We start from the raw sequence: 8925 nt of genomic DNA, 5'->3' as shown, positions 1-8925 counted from the left end.
TACGTTGAGTGAAGAAGAAAAAGATGTGTTTATTTTGGCCAAAACGCGTTGAATTTATAGGACCTGGGCTGGATTTCAGATCCATGCGATCGCATGGCTTTTGTGCCTCCAGGCCATGCGATCGCATGGCCAGCTGGGAGAAGTCACATATCTTTGTTTTCTTTCTTGCCGACGTTTAAAAATAATAATATAATATATAAATAATTATAAGAATTATTTAAATATTATATTTTATTTATGTGCATAGTTAACTTGTAATTTTTAGTCCGTTGCGTCGAGCGTTGAGAGTTGACTCTGGTCCCGGTTCTGGATTTTTGAACGTCCTTGCGTACAATTTAATATCTTGTACTTTGCATTTTGAATCTTGTACTCTTGTAATTTTGAGACGTTTCTTATCAATAATTGGAACCTCATTGATTGTATTTTGTACTTTTGAGCTTTTTGGTCGTTTGCGTATTCAATTCGTCGAATCTGTCTTTTGTCTTGACCTTTTATTATTTAAACGAATATCACTTGTAAATAGAACAGTTGCAATTAAAAGCTTGTCTTTCTTGAGGAATAATGCTATGAAATATATGTTCGTTTTTAGCATTATCAGTATCCAAACCATGGTTTGGACAACCTCTTAGCATTTTGGAAAATCGATTCCATGCTTCATACAAGGTTTCCATCGGCTTTTGACAAAATTAGGTAATTTCTTGTTGGAGTCTCGCGGACTTAGAAGCTGGAAAATATTTCTTAAGAAATTTTTTCAACATACCATCCCAAGTTTCTATCGTAGCCTCGGGCAATGAATCCAACCAACTCCGTGCTTCCCTGTGGAGTGTCCACGGGAAAAGTCTTAAAAGTATGGCTTGATCAGTGTCCGGTTGAAGCTTAAATAGAAGACATATCTCTTGAAAAAGACGAATATGTTTGTTTGCATCTTCATTCGGACCACCACTAAATTGACATCTGTTGTTAATCATTTGGAGAATAGGTCCTTTTATTTCAAATTTTACCTCACCAGGTGTCTGAGTAATTACACTTCCTTGTCCGGTTCGGGTTGCCTTCATCTTTGCCGCCATTGATTTTCTTGGTACCACCGGTCTTGCCTCTCCTTCCATTTCAAAATTTGGAGGATGAACGGTTTCACCAAATTCAGAATATCGTGGCTTGGTTGTACTTGATTCTGAATCGAAAGTTTCTTGCTTTGATGAAGATTCAAAAAGTTCAAGTACTTCTTTTGGAATTCTACCAAGCTTTCTATCAGGTTCTGTAAGCGGTGTAAATAATGGAGAATCTGAACTTCGGGTATGTGGCATATGCAACCTAAAATCTGTCAATCACACAACTAACAAAACTATTAAAGGCACCGATTCTATAAGTTTAAAAATCAAAGACTATTAATAATTAAAAATTTTTTTAAGAAACTACTTAATCACAAATTAGTTAATAATTCTATTTTGACACAAAACTGTCCCCGGCAGCGGCGCCAAAAACTTGATGTGTGAAATGTGGTATATGAATTGTTGTATGAAATAGTACGGAAAAATACTGATTAAAGATTGTTACACACTTACGGACAGTGTACCCGATCGTGTAGTAGTATAGTAAATGATAAATTCCGTGTATCGTTCCAAAGACAGTTGTATTAGTAATACTAGAATTAGAAACTATATTATGATTAACTAAGTAAATGAAACTTAAAGGTACACGATATTATGTTTTTGTGGCTATTTAACGATTAACCAAATCAGAGAAGATTAAAAGTAAAAACAATATTTTTGGTCTTTTAAGTTTATATAATGAAAACAAGTGCAAAGAAAGCAAATAAGATAGTTTGATTTAGATCAAAGAGACAAAAGGTTCATCTAGATCTTTTACCCTCGGTATTGGATGTAAGTTTTGATATTAAAACCCGATTGAATGATTGTGTGTGTAAGTTATCTAATAGGTTCACCAAGAGTTCTCTTAAGTAAACACGCAAACATAATTACAAGATCAAGGGTTCCCTTTTCACTATAGTTCTTGTATTTGTAATCGGATAACTTAACTAGTTCTAAGGCTTGAAACTTGACTTCTATGTTCATAGTTATCAATAATTGTACAAACGTTCGTTGCATATAATTCATCCATATATCGTCTAACCAATTGAATCTAATTTACCCCCTTGGTTCGGTTTAGTAAACAATAAATCTAAGACAAGCTGATTGTAAATTAATATGATAAATCAACAAGAGTTCTCTTTATCAACAACATATCAATTAACTAGTTACAAATGATTTTTAACATCAATAAGCATGTTCTTGAATCAAACTTAAAACTATCACACAAAATACATTCAATCCATAAGATTACATCCAATACCTCAGTTATTAATCTAGACAAACATTATAGAGTTTAGCGAACAATCATATTAACAAACAACAGAGCAATCAAGTGATAAGTAGAATTCATTGTTAAGAACAAGAAATCAACCTATTAGAGAATGAATCTTGAATGGAGAAGGTGTTGAATCTTGATTCTTGGATGTTAAGCCTCTTCAAAGAGCTTGGAGTTCTCCAAAATAGCTCCTAAAATCGTCTTCTAACTCCTCTGGTTCGTGTCTATAAACTGCTCTCTCAATCATTCATTTTTAAAGTGCTTAAAGTCGCCCAAAAAGTCAAAAGTAGGCTGAAACCTACCACTGGACGGCTTCCCAATGGACGCCGTCCCGTTGTGAAGCTCTGGACGGCTTCCCAATTTCTGGATGGCATCCAGATGAACTAAGGATTACTGTCTCATTTTTCTTTCATATCCCTTAATTTGGACGGAGTCCCAACAATTTTGGATGGAGTCCAACATATCTGAAGCCTTGTTTTATCATTTTAAAGCGCTAATTTGACCATAACTTGTATCGGGATCAACCATTATGATATCACAACTCATATAATGGTCATAATTCATCAAATTTCTTTATAAACCACTTTCTGATACAATTTACATACCTTCGTGTATTACTTGTAGAAACAACCTTAACTATCCTTGATTCGAGAGTATTTCTCACGATATTACGAGAGATATATATGATGTAATTTAGCAATATCAGTCATAACGGCTACTTTTGAAATGACCCGTTCATATACATTATAAACGATTCACAATAGTTGATTACATTGCGAGGTATTTGACCTCTATATGATACATTTTACAAACATTGCATTCGTTTTTAAAAGACAAAATTTCTTTACATCGAAAATTGACAGGCATGCATACCATTTCATAATATCCACTATCCAACTATAAATTGATTTAATAATAATCTTTGATGAACTCAATGACTCGAATGCAACGTTTTTCGAAATATGCTATGAAAGACTCCAAGTAATATCTTTAAAATGAGCAAATGCACAGCGGAAGATTTCTTTAACACCTGAGAATAAACATGCTTTAAAGTGTCAACTAAAAGGTTGGTGAGTTCATTAGTTTATCATAATCATTTATTTCCATCATTTTAATAGACCACAAGAATTTCATTTCCAGTTCTCATAAATATACGTCCCATGCATAGAGACAAAAATAATCATTCATATGGTGAACACCTGGTAACCGACATTAACTAGATACATATAAGAATATCCCCTATCATTCCGGGATCCTCCTTCGGACATGATATAAATTTCGAAGTACTAAAGCATCCGGTACTTTGGATGGGGTTTGTTAGGCCCAATAGATCTATCTTTAGGATTCACGTCAATTAGGGTGTCTGTTCCCTAATTCTTAGATTACCAGACTTTAATAAAAAGGGGCATATTCGATTTCGATAATTCAACCATAGAATGTAGTTTCAATTACTTGTGTCTATTTCGTCAAACATTTATAAAAGCGCATGTATTCTCAGTCCCAAAAATATAAAGGGTAAAAAGGCAAATGAAACTCACCATACTGTATTTCGTAGTAAAAATACATATAACGTCATTGAACAAGTGCAAGGTTGGCCTCGGATTCACGAACCTAAATTAATTATATATAATTATGTGTTGGTCAATATTTGTCTAACAAATTAGGCCAAGTCATAGTGTACCACAATCCTAATGCTCGAGACTAATATGCAAAAGTCAACAAAAGTAAATTTGACTAAAAATAATTTCCAAAAATCTATACATGATTAATATATAGTTTAAATATCGTCATTTTATATTTTTAAATATTTTTAAAAGATTTATTAGAGTAAATAATATAATTTATTTATTAATAAATAAAATTTTATATTAAATTTATATAATATAATATACTTTTATATATATTAAGTAATAAAATTTATAGGGTTCATTTAATATCATAATGATAATATGATAGGTATTATTAAAGTAAGTTATTACACGTAGTAAAATATGTTTGTATCACATATTTATTTGATAAAATAATATCTATAATGATAGTAAGTAAAAGTTGTATTATTTTGTAATAATAATTATTATTATAAAAATATCAATATTTATAATTACTAAGATGACATTATGATAAAACGATAATTCTAATTATGATAACTTTAATATTTACGATAATTTTTAATATTATCTTTAAAATAATAATTCTATTTAAAATAATAATAATAATGATATTTTATAGTAACAATGACATTTCTATTAAAATGATAATTTTTGTTAAAATGATAGTTTTAATATTAACGATATTTTTAATAATAATAGTAATGATAAAAATAATAAGAACGATAATTTTATTTAAATCAATATCTTATAATATTTTAATTTCATCATGATACTCTTACTCATTATTTCATAATCGTTTCGTTTAATAGCTTTTAATCGTCTTTTATATCGTGTTCATAATAATGATAATAATAGTAATCAAAATAATTAGGTGTTACAAATATTTGTTTTAATTACACTAATATTAATAATGATAGTTACTATAACATTTTTAACGATAATACTAATAATTATCTTAATGATAATATAGTAATAATAATAATAACAATGACAATATCCATTTTTAAATAATGATATATATATATATATATATATATATATATATATATATATATATATATATATATATATATATATATATATATATATTAATAATGATAATAATAATAATAATACTAATAATAATAATAATAATAATAATAATAATTGGATAATAATAATAATAATAATACTAATTATAACTAATTATAACTTTAACGATAATAACGATAGTAATAATAAAAAAAACAACAATTTTTAATGATAAATCCCTTTTATTGATAAAGATAATAATAATGATAATAATAAGATAAAACTAGAACGACGATAAAAACGACGATAATAATAATCATTTTTAATAAAAATATAGAAAATTCAATTGATTATAACTTCTAATCCGTTCATCGAAACCATTCGATATCTAAAGGAAAAGTCCTTATTTTTTCGCTAGCTTTCCAAGGACATGCATATCTTATACCTTATCTCAACCGCAAGTGTAACTAATTCAATATTCAACCTAACCTGTCTAAGGGCAATATCAAAAGTACAAGCATGCATAATCCTAAATACTCGAGCACTAGTCAGGGATACACTATTAGTATGTAAAAGTTAAATTATGAGTACTCACGTATCAATATTGAGATTCAATATTGCAGGAAAGGTACGTAGACGCAACGGAAATGATAAACATTATATTGACCTCACGAGTATACCCATGAACCATACTCAATCACCTCCATAGCTATAACCCATAATTTCCTTAATCCTATCCTACTCGAAAAACAATTTCAAAATCACTCGGACAGCACTCCGTCGTAATATTTTATGTATACTAATAATATCTTGAAATAATACGGAGTAAATATATATATGTAAATCGATTGAGAGAGTTTAGAGAAAAATATTTTCAAGTTTCTATGAAATAATGAAACCTATTGAATTCTATTTATAATAGATTTTTGAATTATTAAAGTGAATTATTAAAGTATGAATTATTAAAGTGAATTATTAAAGTATGAATTATTAAAGTGAATTATTAAAGTATGAATTATTAAAGTTAAAGTAAAGTAAAAATAAAGTAAAGGTAAAGTTTAAGTATAGTAAAAGTATAAAACTATGTACGTATAATACGCGTATAAAAATATATAATATTAATTTAAATCGTTATATATATTTAATAAAATAAAATATAAATATCGTTATCTTTATCATACTAGTTAAGTAATGAGTTGTCAAAAGTGGTTCTAGATATTTATTGTAGTGACCCGAACTTTTCCATGTTTATATATATATATTAAATGAAATTTTTATTTACATGATTAAGTGTTTCCAACATGTTAAGCAATCAAACTTGTTAAGACTTGATTAATTGAAATAGGTTTCATATAGACAATTGACCACCCAAGTTGACCGGTGATTCACGAACGTTAAAACTTGTAAAAACTATACGATGACATATATATGGTTATATATATAGTTAACATGATTTTATTATAATTGTATATCTCATTAGGTATTTTAACAATGAGTTATATACAAAAAAATGAGACTATTAATTTAAGAAACTCGAAAACGATATATATAACGATTATCGTTATAACAACGTCTTACTAGGTACATATGAATCATATTAAGATATTGATACACTTGGTTAATTATGTTAAATTATAAGTAAATATATTATTAAGTGTATTAACAATGAAATACATATGTAAAAATAAGACAACTAACTTAATGATTTCGAAACGAGACATATATGTAACGATTATCGTTGTAACGACATTTAACTGTATATATATATATATATATATATATATATCATACTAAGATATATTATATATCATAATATCATGATAATATAACAATTTAACATCTCATTTGTTATAATAAACAGTGGGTTAACAACATTCAACAAGATCGTTAACCTAAAGGTTTCAAAACAACATTTACATGTAACGACTAACGATGACTTAACGACTCAGTTAAAATGTATATACATGTAGTGTTTTAATATGTATTCATACACTTTTGAAAGACTTCAAGACACTTATCAAAATACTTCTACTTAACAAAAATGCTTACAATTACATCCTCGTTCAGTTTCATCAACAATTCTACTCGTATGCACCCGTATTCGTACTCGTACAATACACAGCTTTTAGATGTATGTACTATTGGTATATACACTTCAATGATCAGCTCTTAGCAGCCCATGTGAGTCACCTAAAACATGTGAGAACTATCATTTGGCAACTAGCATGAAATATCTCATAAAATTACAAAAATATGAGTAATCATTCATGACTTATTTACATGAAAACAAAATTACATATCCTTTATATCTAATCCATACACCAACGACCAAAAACACCTACAAACACTTTCATTCTTCAATTTTCTTCATCTAATTGATCTCTCTCAATTTCTATCTTCAAGTTCTAAGTGTTCTTCATAAATTCCAAAAGTTCTAGTTTCATAAAATCAAGAATACTTCCAAGATTGCAAGTTTACTTACAAGTTTTCTAAATCCATTCCAAGTAATCATCCAAGATCAAGAAACCTTTGTTACTTACAGTAGGTTATCTTTCTAATACAAGGTAATAATCATATTCAAACTTTAATTCAATTTCAATAACTATAACAATCTTATTTCGAGTGAAAATCTTACTTGAAATTATTTTCGTGTCATGATTCTGCTTCAAGAACTTTCAAGCCATCCAAGGATCCTTTGAAGCTAGATCTATTTTTCTCATTTCCAGTAGGTTTATCCAAGGAACTTGAGGTAGTAATGATGTTCATAACATCATTCGATTCATCCATATAAAGCTATCTTATTCGAAGGTTTAAACTTGTAATCACTAGAACACAGTTTAGTTAATTCTAAACTTGTTCGCAAATAAAAGTTAATCCTTCTAACTTGACTTTTAAAATCAACTAAACACATGTTCTATATCTATATGATATGCTAACTTAATGATTTAAACCAGGAAACACGAAAAATACCGTAAAACTGGATTTACGCCGTCGTAGTAACACCGCGGGCTGTTTTGGTTAGTTAATTAAAAACTATGATAAACTTTGATTTAAAAGTTGTTATTCTGGGAAAATGATTTTTATTATGAACATGAAACTATATCCAAAAATTATGGTTAAACTCAAAGTGGAAGTATGTTTTCTAAAATGGTCATCTAGACGTCGTTCTTTCGACTGAAATGACTACCTTTACAAAAACGACTTGTAACTTATTTTTCTGACTATAAACCTATACTTTTTCTGTTTAGATTCATAAAATAGAGTTCAATATGAAACCATAGCAATTTGATTCACTCAAAACGAATTTAAAATGAAGAAGTTACGGGTAAAACAAGATTGGATAATTTTTCTCATTTTAGCTACGTGAAAATTGGTAACAAATCTATTCCAACCATAACTTAATCAACTTGTATTGTATATTATGTAATCTTGAGATACCATAGACACGTATACAATGTTTCGACCTATCATGTCGACACATCTATATATATTTCGGAACAACCATAGACACTCTATATGTGAATGTTGGAGTTAGCTATACATGGTTGAGGTTGATTCCAAAATATATATAGTTTGAGTTGTGATCAATACTGAGATACGTATACACTGGGTCGTGGATTGATTCAAGATAATATTTATCGATTTATTTCTGTACATCTAACTGTGGACAACTAGTTGTAGGTTACTAACGAGGACAGCTGACTTAATAAACTTAAAACATCAAAATATATTAAAAGTGTTGTAAATATATTTTGAACATACTTTGATATATATGTATATATTGTTATAGGTTCGTGAATCAACCAGTGGCCAAGTCTTACTTCCCGACGAAGTAAAAATCTGTGAAAGTGAGTTATAGTCCCACTTTTAAAATCTAATATTTTTGGGATGAGAATACATGCAGGTTTTATAAATGATTTACAAAATAGACACAAGTACG

At 28.5% G+C, this 8925-nt stretch overlaps 1 non-coding gene across 1 annotated transcript; it reads left to right on the top strand.

Moving 5' to 3' along the window:
* The first annotated feature begins 603 nt into the window (after nucleotides 1-603).
* Nucleotides 604-710, top strand: LOC139845999 (small nucleolar RNA R71). The gene has a single exon (XR_011758748.1). It is a non-coding gene; the product is annotated as a small nucleolar RNA R71 (small nucleolar RNA).
* Nucleotides 711-8925: the final 8215 nt, after the last annotated feature.

This window comes from Rutidosis leptorrhynchoides, chromosome 4, assembly GCF_046630445.1.
Source record: "Rutidosis leptorrhynchoides isolate AG116_Rl617_1_P2 chromosome 4, CSIRO_AGI_Rlap_v1, whole genome shotgun sequence".
Classification (NCBI taxonomy): Eukaryota; Viridiplantae; Streptophyta; class Magnoliopsida; order Asterales; family Asteraceae; genus Rutidosis; species Rutidosis leptorrhynchoides.
This window is presented reverse-complemented; position numbering and strand designations above follow the sequence as displayed.